The following is a 15,142-nucleotide window of genomic DNA, read 5'->3' as shown; positions in this document are numbered from 1 at the left end:
GTGTGTGTGTGTGTGTGTGTGTGTGTGTGTGTGTGTGTGTGTGTGTGTGTGTGTGTGTGTGTGTACCAACCATTCAGAAACTACTATATTTTATATTATGGAGATATTTTGGTTTTTTATTTCATTCTGTGGGGTTCACAGCTTGGTTACTACATTAATGTCATTAATTATTCAACATATTTTATAAAATCTTTGGTTTTTCCTTTTCTCAGTATTTGGTAAATTTTATTTTTAATTATGTAGAAATACATATATATATCATTTATATCTTTGTCATAGTTTATAATTTAAATTTGTTTTTTATTTATTGATTTTGTATTAATTTCTTATCGCATTAAAGTGTGTCTATTATACGTCTATAATACAAGTCAGTCTTCAAACTACATTATAGGGTGTAAAATTAGTGTTAAATAAAATAAGGAGCATCATTGTTAACATGATAGTCCTAGGGTGAACCATAGTAATATAATAAACTCTTATTAACTCACCTCTGTCTGTAGATTATTACTACCATAATGACTAAAGAAGGTTAATACACCATAATGAGGTGTCCTACATAGAATCATTAGGATCAATCTTCTTACGCGACCGGTGCCATATGTAAGACCAGAATAATTTTAACTATTTATCTTCAGACATTTCTGTTAAATCCTAAAACTACTTCCAATTTGAATAGGTTTTACTCATGGAAACTTATTTATACATGTAGAAACGAATGCAGCCGGATATTGGACACCACTTTGTCATATCATTGATGTTTACATATGAGATGTTTTTGAATATAAGAGTAGCAACACATTCTTCTCGATCAAGTATTCATATCATCGATTTTTCTTTACTTCCACTCTAAATCTCAACGAAAAAAGTAAATGGCAGACTCATCCCTTACCTTTCTCTCGCGGATGTTGATGTCTGATTTCATAGAGACTGAATTATTATTAAAGTTATATTATTTTTAAGTTATTTTTATAACTATGTGACGTGTCTTTTCTCAATACCACCATTTACTGTTAAGAATGACACGTATCGCATACCCTAGATGAGCCCAATCAAGCGGGGATTCGATCCAGGGGTCTAAATTTTATTCTTTTGGATTATGTATGGCAGTTGGGTTCAGATATATTGCTATCACCTAAGGTGGTGGTAACGTTCAAGCATTTAGTAAATCATCATTACCCAACTGATCTTCAAAAAAATTAAGAATTTGAAATAAAATGATGTCGATAAAGAAAATATTTTCTATCATCAATTAAAGAAAACACAAAAGCGTAACTACCTAGATCTCTATCTAAATCAAAGCTACCTCAGATCGCACCACACTGTATGTTATGTAAAATAGTATGAGCAAAAGTAATATCAACACTAAGAACAATATATAATGTTTGGTCAGAATCGCATTAACAAAGATTAAGTAAGAAAAGTGTAAGAGAAATAATAATAGATCCAGAGCAATAATCTATTTGTTAGGTCCGTATTGCACGAACATAGGTTAAGTAAGATAGTAAGTAAGGTAAAGAACCAATAACCAATTTAAAGGTTAGGTCCGTATTGCACGAACATAGATTAAGTAAGATAGCAAGTAAAGTAAAGAACCACTAATCCTAAATTTAAAGGTTAGGTCCGTATTACACGAACATAGATTAAGTAAGATAGTAAGTAAAGTAAAGAGTCAATAATACCAATAACCAATAACCAATTTAAAATGTTAGGTCCGTATTGCACGAACATAGATTAAGTAAGATAGTAAGTAAAGTAAAAAACCAATAATACCAATAAACAATTTAAAGGTTAGGTCCGTATCGCACGAACATAGATTAAGTAAGATAGTAAGTAAAGTAAAGAACCAATAACCAATTTAAAGGTTAGGTCCGTATTGCACGAACATAGATTAAGTAAGATAGTAAGTAAAGTAAAGAACCACTAATACCAAATGTAAAGGTTAGGTCCGTATTACACGAACATAGGTTAAGTAAGATAGCAAGTAAAATAAAGAACCAATAATACCAATAAACAATTTAAAGGTTAGGTCCGTATTACACGAACATAGATTAAATAAGATAGTAAGTAAAGTAAAGAGCCTATAATACCAATAACCAATTTAAATGTTAGGTCCGTATTGCACGAACATAGATTAAGTAAGATAGTAAGTAAAGTAAAGAACCAATAACCAATTTAAAGGTTAGGTCCGTATTGCACGAACATAGATTAAGTAAGATAGTAAGTAAAGTAAAGAACCACTAATCCTAAATTTAAACGTTAGGTCCGTATTTCACGAACATAGATTAAGTAAGAAATCAAGTAAAGGAAAAGAATACCAAGAATAATACGTTATAAGTAAATTTCGTGTGGCACAACATATAAAAACGATACAGAATATTAATGAAAGGTTAATTATGTATAGTATAGTAATTGAAGTAATATATTACCAATAGCAAGAAGAAATCGATACGTCCGTATCTCACGAACAAGTCGGCAGGAGTGAGGTTAAGATCGCAGCGCAGTGTACGTCTTATCGTCGTGATAGGATGGTGTAGAATGACCTCTCGCTCCTCTGCTGGCCGGTCCGTCTGACGAGTTTTGCGTTGTAGCGCATGCGCGACTTATCGTTCATGCCGCAACCCGTCAAGCGGCGAACATGTCGTGGCACGATAGCTGAGGCGAACTTGTTTCATCTCGATCCCGTTAATCTTTGTTGACGGGAAAACTAATCCCACAATAAATCTTGAATGGACGACCCAAGATAATAAAAAAAATGCACTGTACTTTTTAGTACCTCACAACTAGAACCATAATAGAGAAATTGGAGAAGAAATGTGAGTTTCTCTCCACTGCAAAATATAGTAGACTAAAGGCAGGCTAAACCAACTTTACCTTGAACTTATGAATGGATTATCGAGTATAGAAAGTAAAAACTTGCAATACGAAGTAGCTATTTTCGTTCATCAATTATTAAAAGAATGTTAGTAGACAACAAACCTCTGCAATTATACCCAGACTATCGATTTTTTTACACATTTACTCTACATTTAATATTTAATTTACTCAAGTTCTTTTAACTTTTATTTTCGGTATTATTCTACTGTTACTTGTGCCCCTACACGCCCTCTTATTATCTTCAGCTATGCTCTTATTGAAGTAATTGAAGTGGTCAGTCATTCAGTGAAAATCATTCATTCCGACAGTGTAAATTTTGCCCAACTTTATGTTGTTCAAATTTAAAAGTTGCTTTAAAATTTGTGATGTGACAAGCGATTATTATTATAGCGTAAGTTTTACATATTATCTAATATTATCATACGTGCGATTTGATAAAGAGACAAATTAGTCTGGGGAAAACTGTGATACGGGAGAGTTTATTACTTTATAGTGTTAAGTTGGGACTAGCCTTAATCAGCTAGTGTATCAACATGTTTTACAACATTAAAAACACATTTAAAAATGGCGAGTCCACTTGAATTTTCCACATTATTTAAACAACGTTTTGTTATTAGTTTTTTTACTTTGTGAAGGCGAGAAAACTGTGAACATTTGCGAGAAACAATGAATATATACTGTACAATGTCTAACATTTATATGAAACTTAAGTGACCAGAGCGGTTCAAAAATGATTATGACTCAATAAGTGACGAACACTGTTTTGGCCGACCAGTTGCAGTTTTAACTTCCTCACTTAAAAGTCGAATTAATTAGATAATTTGTGGAGAAACGCCGAGTGATTTGGATAAATAATAGTTGAAAAGGTTCACCTGGTTGAGTTCATAACATTGTCTGTAACGCAGTTACATAACATTTGAGTTAACAAATATAAATTTTTCGTGTAAAAAACTGTTTTTGAAATAGAGGATTTTATAACAGTCTTAAACATTTTTCATTACGTACTGAAATATCAATTTTTTTAACTAGTTGCAGTTTTAACTCCCTCACTTAAAAGCCGAATAGATTATATTATTCGTGAAGAAATGTTATGTGACTGTGGAAATGATAGACGATAAAGTTTAAGTTAGTACTGGTTTAGTTCGTATGATTATCTGTAACAAACTTAAGTACCGCAAAACATTTGCAAGATGTGTATCAAAGGAGTTGACGCGGTTACACCGGGAAAAAGTTTGAGAGTGTGCACAGAATGTTGTACAATAGCAGGTGCGAATTTCCTCAAGAAAATTTTAACGTGTGATGAACTTATTTTTTGTATTATGTAGCCCTGAACTGCGGGTTAACACCGACACTAGAAGATGACTTATTAAAAGTCGAAACTATAGTATTTATGAATAGGGTTTTAACTGTCTTAAGAAGGTGTGTAAAAAATAAGTAAAAAAGTAAAATATTTTAAAATTGTTAATATGATGAAACTTGTGTTTATTATTATGAAACAGAATCAAAACGGCAAGGCTTGAGTGAAAGAAATCACCTGTTAAGAAAAAGTCCAAACAGGACAAGTCGACAGGGAAAGTAATGTTTACAGTGTTTTTGGACACTGAAAGTCCAGTTTTTGGTTAAGCCAGAAATGAGAGGCACATGGTGGATCTCAGCTGATAAGTGTGGTTCTCCAGCAAGACAATAAACATCCTCGTATTGCTCAAATAACCCGTGAAACCATCGAAAAGATTGGCCAGGAAGTACTGTCTAATCCACCGTCCAGTTCTGGTTTATCACCTAGCGATTTCTATTTGTTTGATGCACCGAAGGAGACATTGAGTGGGAAGATGTTCAGGGCAACGAGAGCGGGAAAATATTTTTGGGAAATTGGTTTATACATCAAGATAAAGAGTTATTATTACTCTGACTGATTCGTGAAGACTACACAGGACCCACACACTCATTCTTAAAAAACTGTATAGATAGAAAAACTAGAAATAAACTTAGATAGAAATTAACTTCACGCCCCCTCGAGTAATAGGCTTCACTTACATTCAGCCAAATACGTTAAGAGAATGAATGCCAAGGTCACACACACTCATTTTTTAAAGATGCAAACTCAGATAATAGTGAGTTAAGAGGTCGTTGGCCAACATGTCTCTATATGCCCCTACAAACGGATATTTATAAATTTTATTTTTATATTTAAAAAACGTTAAGATTTCTCATAAAATCTTAAGATTAAAAAAAATTATAAAAAGTTTCTATATAAGGACACATATTTATTATTGGTAACAGATGTGTAATATTTAAAACTTGTTTGGCCAAATTTGAGAATATAGTGAAGAATAATATTTCTTAACAATTATTAACTACAAACAAGTGTTCCATTATCACTAACGAACCCGAAATATTAATTGGACAGCTATTATGTAAAGAGATAACTGGACTTTAATAATTAGTCGGGGCATTCATTACCATTACAAACAGTTATGCTAACGCAATTTTCTCGGAGAACTTGTACTGTAGTACACTTTAATTTATAGTTTTAACTGTGGACAATTTGGCTCTACAAATGTTAAGATGTTCTTCCAATAAACTCTGCACACTGCTCTAGTAAGGTTTTTTCTTACACATCGAGGGGCTATATTGTCATAAAATATTTAACTGCATTACAAAAGCTTTGCATTACTGTACTCAAATTAACATACATGCAAAAATAATACTTGAGCAAGAAGTACACTTCAACATTTATTATACCTGTTATAGATTTCATAAAGCACTGAAATGAAGCTAAATGGACGATTCACGAGCTTGAATTAGCATATAATTTAATTTAGGAAATTAATTATTTTATTATTTTGTAAATAGGATCAAATGCTAATCTGCACGATGTAAAACCACGCATAGACATCTCGGGGAGTTACTTTACCCTCCCAGTTCATAAACATGTGAAACTTTAAAAACAAATTACCTAAGATTTTTTTATTTACCTCTTAAATATTCTCATAACAAATAGCCTACAACTCAAACGTAAGAAAATACACTTTTCTATTAAAAGATTGTTTTGGGTATCGTGTTTAAAATACTTTTTATAAATAGAAGTTTATTCTTAATCATTCTTTAAGTTTATATTTTAATTCATATGTTTATTTTTTATTTAAAATATTTTATTTAAGAAGTATTGTTAATACTATTACATTAAACGTAATATTACAAACAAATATAAATTTAGAGTTTATAATAATAATTTTAAATTTCCAAGTTTTCTTTTAAGAATTAGCTAAATTATTTCCACTTACAGCATAAAAGCTCTAAATTAAGTTATAAATATTATTGAGTAAGAGTATACAAGAAATCGAGGACATAACAGCTTAGGAATGACATTACTATTTCTGTAAAGCTTTACGAGTCAGGAATAAATAATTTGTAGTAAAACATATGATGAGTTTCAACACTAAATTTTTACTTCACTATATCCATATTATTAAATGGATATCTTGATATTTTAAGGAAATTTTCACTATCTAAACCTATTATATACACACCAATATATATACAAGGTGATTGAAAAGTCTGGGTACGGCTTAATATTTTACAAACCATAGCAGATAAAATCTATAAACTTTGCACAGTGTCATATGGCTATGTAAAATATTTTTTCCTTGCTATTACCATGACATGCCAACCATGGGGGGACGGCCCACAGAGGAAAACATGGAAATCTTAAATTAAAGCATGGTCGAGTTAGAAAAGAGCTCACTTAGTAGAGTTGAATGCCGCAAACCGCATCTCAAAAGGTTTATCCAATCAGAAATGGCGGGTTTTTTTTTTAGGTACACATTGTGAAGTACATTATGCGCTGCCATTTCTGACTGGATCGTCGTATTCTGATGCGGTAGGCGGCGTTTCACTCTACTAACCAATGGTTTCACTGATTAGTATTTATAAAAATAACAAAAAAATTTAATTCAAAAATTAAGTGGTAAGTTATTTTCCCAACAAAGAACAATGGTAGAACTTAAGTATTGATATTATCTCCACTTTAACATTTTTAAATGTTTAAACTAACTTATTTAAGAGGAACTTGGATGTTTACTATTGTAAAATTTTCCATTCATGGATGCTGTCACTTTCTAATGTTAGACAAAATGACCTGGGTTTACCCTCCTTATCATTTCAGGTTGTTATCAACAACAGACAAAGTCCTACATCTATTAATTTCCTGTTACGGGAAATCACATTGTTAGTTCTCAGTTCTTTCAGATTTTTTGTGAGTGCGCGTACAGTGTTAGTTGCTGCTAGTTTAAAATTGTTGAAATTCAAGTTAGTTAGTACCGAAAGAGAAATGGAATTATCAGACATTGACAGAATTAATATACTCATTATGAGGGGGATGTGGTGACCTCAAGCGCTCTTACCAAACCGTAGCAGATGATTTATTTCATAAAAGATTTCCGAACAGACCACCTATTTCAAAAAATCGTATTGTCACCACCGTCCGCCGTTTCGAAGAAAAATGCAACTGTAAAAGATCTTCGTCGCAGTGGCAGACCTAAAACAGCGACTAATGAGGAAATGGCTACCGACGTACTTGTAACAGTCATTGAAGAGCCACATTCGACTACCAGGAATCTTGCTACTGAGTATAACATTAGTAAATATTCTGTATGGAAATTTTAAATTCTAACAATTACCACCCTTACAAGGTACACCTTGAACATGAACTATCCGAGGACGATTTTGATAGACATATCGAATACTGCGATACAATGATGCAAAAGTTAGATATAGACCCGATATAGAAGCAAGTTTTTTGTTAAATGGAAATCTCAACCGACATAACTGTCGGTACTGGTCAGATACAAACCCTCACTGGATGAGAGAAGCTCATACCCAACATCCACAAAAAGTGAATGTTTGGTCAGGTCTGATAGGATCCAATGTAATCGGTCCTTTTATTTATCGATGGAAATCTAAGTGGGGATACTTACCGCAACTTGTTGGTTGACAGAATTATTCCAGCTATCCGTAATTTGGGATAAAATTTTGATTCTGTTTGGTTCCAACAAGATGGAGCGCCCCCTCATTATGCGGTAAACGTACGTGATCTTTTGGACCAAACATTTCCAGAACGGTGGATGGGCCGGAGAGGAAAAATAGAATGGCCCTGCTAGATCACCAGACCTGTCAACTTTAGATTACTTCTATTGTGGATATTTAAAAAATTAAGTTCATCAAACCAAGCCTTTTGACATAAACGACTCTTAAGCCAAAAAATATTACATGAAGCAGCAGAAATACCTCCTGAAATACTACGCAATGGTATGGATGGCTACTTCAACCGGATAGCTCGCTGGCAAACTGCAATGAGTGAACAATTTGAACATTTATTGTAAATAAAAGGTTAGTTGCAAATTATTAATAAGTAAGTACTTTGTTCTAAGATCGTATTTTTCACATAATGAATAAAATAGCATTGCTAGTGTGTAACTATGTTAATTCATAAACATAAAGACGACGAATTCGTTTTAGTTTTTTTTGTTGTGTTATAAATTTATGACATAATTTGCTAATTAAAAAAGTCAGTTAAACACATCGGTTAGTAGAGTGAAACGCAGAATACGACATCAATCTTTTTGAATGCGGTTTGCGGCATTAAACTCTGCTAGATAAGCCCTTTAAAAATGATGTGCATATTGACCTATGCTCCTACTTAAGATTTCCTTCTGACTCCTTGCGGGACGTCCCCATGATATTACAGAAAAGTGATAGTTCCTTCAAAAAGTAGATTTTTAGGTGTAGTGTTGATGTGTACCAAATCTTGTTGATTTATATCTGTTATCGTTCAGAAAATATTATACCTGTGCATGGCTTTATGTACATCCTGTATATATATATACAGGGTGTCAATTAAGTCTGGAACGTCTTTTTTAATTTTTGAACCACAATAGAAAGAAGTACCAAAGTTCACACGTGCTTACTGGTGATAGTAACGCACACATCTGCCCAATTACCGACCGGATAATCCCTTTGGGGGACGGTCCACAAGGAGTCAGACAAAATTCTTAAATAGCAGCATAGGTCAAGTTTGGTATCGAATTAAAGGTCTTACTTAGCAGAGTACAATGCCGCAAACCGGACTTCAAAAGGTGGATTCATTCAGTAGTTATAGCTATTTGAATTTTAAAACAATTGAACAATGTAAATTATTAAGTATTACAAGTTAACACCAATTACAAGTACCTGTGATCAAAGTAAGTGTTCAAAATGTTCCCCTCCCATCGTCTGGCAATGTCCTAGGCGGTTGTAAAAGCCATCCACTGCCTTTTGAAGGTAGTCACGAGTAATATTTTGAGCTTCTTGGACTATGAGATTTCTTAGGTGCGCCAAATCTCGAGGCTTAGTACGATAAACTTTATCTTTGAGGTATCCCCAAAGAAAAAAATCCAGCGGAGATAAATCAGGGGAACGAGCAGGCCACTCTACTGCACCATGTCTTCCAATCCATCTGTGATGGAATATTGTATCCAAGTATTCTCTAACAAGGAGAGCAAAGTGTGGTGGCGCGCCATCTTGTTGGAAATAAAATAATTGAAATTGTCGACCAAGAGCAGCTTGTAGTGCAGGAATTATCTCATTTTGGAGCATTGCTAGATACGAGTCACCAAGAGACACTAAAACTTATATTATATCCTAATTTTTACCACGTGTAATCTGTTAGTACTCCAGTTCATTTCTGGATGGTTTATACTTTTCAGGTTAATCTGAACAGCAAATCCCGATATGTCACTTAAATCTGTGCAACCTCATTGAAGTCCAGGGACGACATGTCATATCCGTCAAGGGTCCATCGATAGGTCCAAACAGCGTAAAAGTCCATTTAAGACTAAGTGCAATTTCTCAGTTTCTTTTTCTAAGGGAACAAAAAACCTGTCAGTATACGCACATTTTCACAAGCATCTTTTTATTGACATGGAGACAACTTATTATAATTTTTTATGCATATCGTACATATTTTGTTAAGAAAACAAGTTCAAATATCATATTTTAAAATTTATATTGCAGTAAAACCCTTTGTCAAATCGCAGGAAAATAACGTGTAAAGAAGAGTTTTAAATATTTTATTCTATTGTACAAGTATAAAATATTATCATACAGATTTTATTATTAAATTATTTATTTATTTTAAGATAAAAATCTTTAATAATTATTTCTAAAAGTTATCACGAATTTTAACTGGTGCAGAATACGAGTGTCTGGATCCCCTTAAAATATAAACAGTTTAATCTACAAGATTAAGCTGGAGTCTACAACATCTTAAACCGTCTCGTCATGAATAAAAATTAAGCGCAGAGCCTCACTGGACTGTGAAACTGGCCTGGCTAATTCTCTCAACAGATTACATCAAAGTAAGCATTTCTGCCTTTAAAAAGTGTTTGTGTTCTTTGATTAATAAAATTAAATTGACTTGTTATTGAATATTTTATTTAAAGAGTTTTGTATGTTTGACTATTATTTCTATTTAATTAAAACAAGAATAATTCTGTAAAAATTTCACGTTTTGTTACTATTGTTAGGTTTTTTATTGTTCTTAAGAAAACTGTTGCATATGGACACATATACAGTGTGTCACGTCATTTTGAAACTACTAAATACAATATTATAATATTTTTGTAATAACTGGCTTTGTTACTGTAAATAATATTTGACTCAAAAATAAAATACGTAAACAATATTTAGTACTTTTTAAATTATATATTTTTAAAAAATAACAAACAAATAAAGACAGACATATGCAAAACCAATCACCGGATATACAGTTTCATAAAATGTCTTGAGCTGAGCATTCCTTGATGTCATATACCTTGGTCCATAAAGTTACGGGACACCTTGTATATTTATGTGATGTAAAAAATTGTTTATAATTGTGAAAGATGATGCAGAAATTTTGAGTTACATGTTGTGGCGTGTGACTGCCACTATAATCGGGTTGGTCAGTGTAAAAGGTATATTCCGCTGATGTTCAACCGAGGATCAAGGCTGGTAGCAATCAGTCCGTTTGTCCGTGGACATATTTTTGCCAGAACAGATGGGTAGCACTTCAGTCAAACTGTTCGTGCACGCTCTCCGACTCCCGTGCCAGGACGGGTATTCCGTGAGTCTTAGTAGTCATTTTAATTTATAATAATGTGTTCCACGTTAATCGCAAATTAATTATGAGACTAATTAGGTTATACACAGGGATTACGGGCCACCAGGGTTAACGAAATAGAGGCAGCATGCATCGGTTAAGCATTGAGGTTTTTTGGTACAGTTTTAATGTCGTATTAAATTATGGTAAAAGTTAGTCTCAAAACAGATGAGTAAAACAATCGCGTTGAATTTCGATCGTGACATTGAACTTTGGAAATCGGTTTCACATTTAATATTAAAAAAGTGAAAGGATTATAAAATGTGCAAAAAATCGATTTGTATTTAGTACTGTGATTTCTTTGAATCCAATACAGGTCAGAAATAAAAGGACTATTAAAGAAATTCAGTTGAGTAATTCAAGGGTAAATATAATGAATCTTGATATTTACAACTATTATTTTTTATTTTCATATTTTAAATAAATAGCATTTAATCTCAATATTGGTTTCACATTAATATTGTGTTATTTTTTATCGTAAACAAAGTTTAAAAAAGATTTCTAAGTTATTTCTCATTTTAATCACCAACGTTATTGTTACGTTTAAAGTGAACGTAATTGCAGGTGATACGATATTTTTTTACTTTATTACTTCATGCATAGGAGCGGTCCGAATTTTATGATAGCTTATACCAACAAATGTACTTTACAATATGTTTTGGCAAGTAAAGAATAATTTAATGACAACCTCCCTTGATTTTAAACAGTTTTTCCTGGCAGTGATTAAACACAAAGTATATCACAGCAATTTGAGGACATTTTATATATTCCAAATACAATACTTACAAACATGTAAGGATAATTTTAATTATACTGTTGAGCGTAAAACTCTTCAATAATATACAGGTAAATAAAAATAGACCTATAATACAAGATATAGTTAAAATTGTATGGATGTAGCATGAAATGGAAAGTATTAATTTGAGTATTTATTAAGTATTTATATAATTTTCTTAAGTATACAAGTAATAGTACCATAACTTGTACATATGCACCGAGAATTCAGTTTTATTAGTTTCAATAATCCTAAACAATGGATTGAATCAGTAATAATCAGACCGAAATAAACGTATAAGTTTTATATCTATATTGGTAACAAATTACCAATAAAATAATTAACTTATTGCTTACACTTTTGGTCCATCTTATTCATAGCTCCAGGAGATTTCTCTTCTGGCTGGTCTGGGTACATAACTAACCGCAACTGTTTGAGATATTGAGATGGAAGGGTTGATCGATAGTTCTAGTTTACAGTTAAAGATGACTGCTGTAAATCCCATAGTATTAAAGGCTGTTACCAGCATAAACATGAGAGAGTACATCATGTTTAGGCTACATACTACACGCGATTCCTATTGCGAACCTGAATATCCTGTCACTCCAGAAAAAATCACAAAGATCCTTTTATGACTCACTGTATTGGTAGTTTTGCTCAGCTACCTGTCCTAATTGAAATCTCTTCTTAAAGATTCTTAAGGATTGCACAATTATGCTAATTTTAAAGCCAATATTATGAGTATTATTTGCATAAAACCATAAGTAATATTTTACTTTAAGACAAGCAGTATGATACATCATCACTTATGGTGATTGCCTGTATGTAATTAATTAATAAAATGTATCTGTTTGGCTAGCAAGTCAACTATGGTTCTTTGCACTTTTTTACTTGCCATAAGCAATACACATTTCATTACGTTCCTTAAAATCTGGTAAATAATAATACACATGTTACATGTCGCGAATGTTGAACACGATGAAAATAAATTGTACTTCATTAAGTATACTTACATGTTTATACAAGTTGTTCTGTTAAGAGTTGCCCTAACATTTTCAAATATTGAATCTTAAAACAGAATGTTTATTTATATCCAATCTAAAAAACATTATATATTGTGTAATTAAACACATTATATGTTATTAGTTTGGGGCTATAATGAACGTAACTGGTCCTTGTAAAGTAAGGTTTAAAGGCTGTAAACTAATTAAATGACTCATATGGTTTTCATTTGGGTTACATATATTCCAAAACTTAGATTGTAGTGTAAAAATATTATATGTGTGCAATAATAAAATGTAGGGCCGTCTAATTTGGCTATTTTAACATCCATTTCCTGCACCTGGTAACTATTTTTCAACTTTTTAATTTCAGTAACGTAAAAAGTTCAAATCCAGATGGCAGCCTGTGTACTGCACAGGTCCAAACACATAAAGGTAGACAATGTCACTACGAACTTTGCCGCCGCGTTGTCTGTACTTTACGATGCAACTCTGCTACCTTTCCCACAACTTGTGAACAAGTTTGGTAGACAATATCTCTCTTTTAAAATAACACGTTTTATACTGTTATTGAGAAAATTTTAGGAATGAGTACGAACGTTAAAAATTGTATTGTTTCTAAAAATGTGATTATAGTTATAGTAAAATGAGATTTGATTGTCATATGATAAAATATCAGGAGATACTTCGCCTGAGAAAGTATACATAACATTTTTAACTTTTATCGTGGGAAGATATTTCTTTTCTATGTCCTTATGGTTTTTTCATAAAAAATGTTTTAATTTTTTTTTATTTTACTTTTTTAAACACAAATAGAGATTTTCGGAATTGATTTTCATTCTCCTTCCTTATTAGTATGTAAAGCTTTCAGAGCACGATCACCTAAGCTTTAGTCTACATGCTAAATAGGCTCTCGTCATGAATAAATCCTGAGCGTAAGAGGGCACTGAACTGTGAAAGTAACCCTGTTCACTCACTCTATTAACAGATTATTTGAAATTTATTTTTGTGAATATTTGTTATAAATATTTTGCAACAGCAATTCCTCAAATGTATATTTTAGTAATAATGTTAATTTTTCATACTAAAATACTTTTATTTGTCAACCGTATTTATTGTTGACTAGTGTTTGTCGCTTTTAGACAAATTCTAATTATTTATTGCACTTATTTCTACGAAATATTAGTAATTTGGCTACTTTAATATTCCCATTATTTCTATAAAAAATTATATAAAGCATATAAATTCGCAAATTCACAATACAAAAACTTAGAGCTGAGATATTACAAATTCAGAAAAGGAATTCGAGCTCAAGAACACAGACGCTCATAATGATGTCACTATCTCTTTGAATCTTTATATGCCTGGAATAAATTATTTGTAGTGGAAACTTCCTAAAGTTCTTTCAGTAAAATATATGATTCTTTTAAATTGTTTTCCAAACGTTTATTATATTATTATTCCGTCAAACGGGATCATTGTTACTGAAACTATTACTAAAACATCTCTAGCTCAAGATATTTGTATTATTCTTTTCATATTATTTGTTTAATTATTATTTAAACTGTTATAAATATTCTGAATATTAAGACTGCATTGAACAAGATTCCTTATACTCTTAAGATTTCATTAAAAATGGATTAGTATTATTAAACTAGATATGAGAGTCCTTGCGAAGTTCTGACCAATATACGCAATACTTGGTAGTTATTCACGCATCAAATATTCATTTCTTATGCTCCACGTAGTTTTCTAACTTTGTAGGTACTTTAATGTCTAGTGAGATCACTATTTCAAATCTTTAGTACTGCGTGATTGGGATTATGAATCTAATTGAATGTCTGAAAAATTATTCCACTGCTGTTAATACTTTGTTTAAGTTTGTAATTGACGATAGATAGTTTGAAAGTATAATATAATTTCAGATGTTTAACTATATTTTTATATTACAAAAGAGTAAAACGCGTTCCAAGATTTAAAATAAAAGACAGTAGTCTTATTTAGGTGTCAAAAACCTAAAACATAAAAAACTTAAAACTAATAATATAGCAAGGGACTTAAAGATAAGCGTGATGCCTGACTGTAAACGAACCGCCCCAAGTCCAGACTAAAAAGAAAGAATCCAAGCGATGCCACTGTAAGGAGGCTAGAGGACAAGAACACTATCCAAAATTACATGGTAGCTTATTGAATTGCCCCGACATGGAAGTAAGCTTATCTTAGATATATATTATGTTAGCGTCCATGGTTAACAGCTTCAAATGATAAGCAAAATTTCCAATTCAGTTAAGAGTACATTTCCCTCAAACTTCCAAT

The sequence above is a fragment of the Homalodisca vitripennis genome, chromosome 7 (assembly GCF_021130785.1).
Source record: "Homalodisca vitripennis isolate AUS2020 chromosome 7, UT_GWSS_2.1, whole genome shotgun sequence".
Taxonomy (NCBI): domain Eukaryota; kingdom Metazoa; phylum Arthropoda; class Insecta; order Hemiptera; family Cicadellidae; genus Homalodisca; species Homalodisca vitripennis.
Note: the sequence above shows the minus strand (reverse complement) of the source record.